This window comes from Physella acuta, unplaced genomic scaffold (assembly GCF_028476545.2).
Source record: "Physella acuta isolate Inbredline_101_S28 unplaced genomic scaffold, ASM2847654v3 ptg000225l, whole genome shotgun sequence".
Lineage (NCBI taxonomy): Eukaryota > Metazoa > Mollusca > Gastropoda > Physidae > Physella > Physella acuta.
Genome location: NW_026731744.1, coordinates 1,338,645 through 1,339,927, shown reverse-complemented (window position 1 = coordinate 1,339,927; position 1,283 = coordinate 1,338,645).

Sequence of the window (1,283 nt, the reverse complement as noted above, 5' to 3'; positions counted from 1 at the left end):
GTATTCTGCGTTTGGGTGGCTTTGTTTCACATTTTTTGTGTGGGAAAAACCTGAATCACATTGTCAGCTATGAAAGTCTAAACTTGTAGTTCTTACCCCTTAAATTATACGTCATTTAAAATTAGATGGGGGGGGGGTGTAAATGAATTAAACAAATCACAGAATAAACAATCCGATTACTTTCCATTTCGTTCTCATAGGAATAGTGGAGAGTACGCAATGTATAACTAAAATGGAATTATAACTACACAGGAAATTAATTTATTTATTTAATTAGGATACGTAACTTTAATTTTGTACTAAAACAAATGCTATACTTCGTCATTTTCTGTTTCTGTATAAAATAGTATAAAATTATTTGAAAAATAATAATTTAAAAAACGTTACCTCCCTTGAAAACTGAACGTATGACTATGTCTTTGGTTACTTTTTAGCGCAATTTCCATTCTGGAGAATTGCGTTTATTAACTCGTCTTTTCTGGGAATGGATGGATGTGTGTCCGCAGCTTTAAGTCGTATCTCCTCCTCAACGAAGCAATATCGAGGACTAGTTCCAAAAGCAAATATGTTAAGCAAGTTACCAGGATGAACATAGGCTAAAAAAATTCCGGGTTTCTTCATAGATTTCCCGGAAAAGCCAAAAAACCTCGAAAAAATGCAGTGTTTGGCCCATATCTCGGCAACCAGACCACTTAGCGACTTGAAACATGTACCAATCGATTCCTGCCATAATTTAGAACAATATTGCCGAAGAAAGTTTTCAAAAATATCCTTTCGTTCGGTCACAAACATTTTTTTAATTAATTAAAATTTGAACCGAATTAGTAGGCATTTTATCCAACCACACCACACGCGTCATCACGTTCAATAGCTGCGCCATCACGTTCGGTAGCTAGGCGCGCAATGGTTTTTAGTCATGTTACTCTATTGTAAATAAAACATGTAAAATGCTTAAAAAAAATTTAATAAAAAACGTTTTAATAACTAACCAATGGTTTTACTAACCCTGCTCTTGATTTACGCTACGACAGAGCTATTTTTAGATAACATAAGGAAATTGCGCTAAAATTGTCACTAGACTTTTTAATTACCTTGTTTTTACAAACAGTTGATATGCTTATATAAGAAATTACGGTATATGAACATATTTAACGACTATAATGGCTGTTTCCGACGGGAATAAAGTTTTTTTGTTACTCTCCAGGGTCGGTCTACGACGTCACATAATATTAAGGGGATCGTTCGTCAATTTATATATATATATATATATATATATATATATA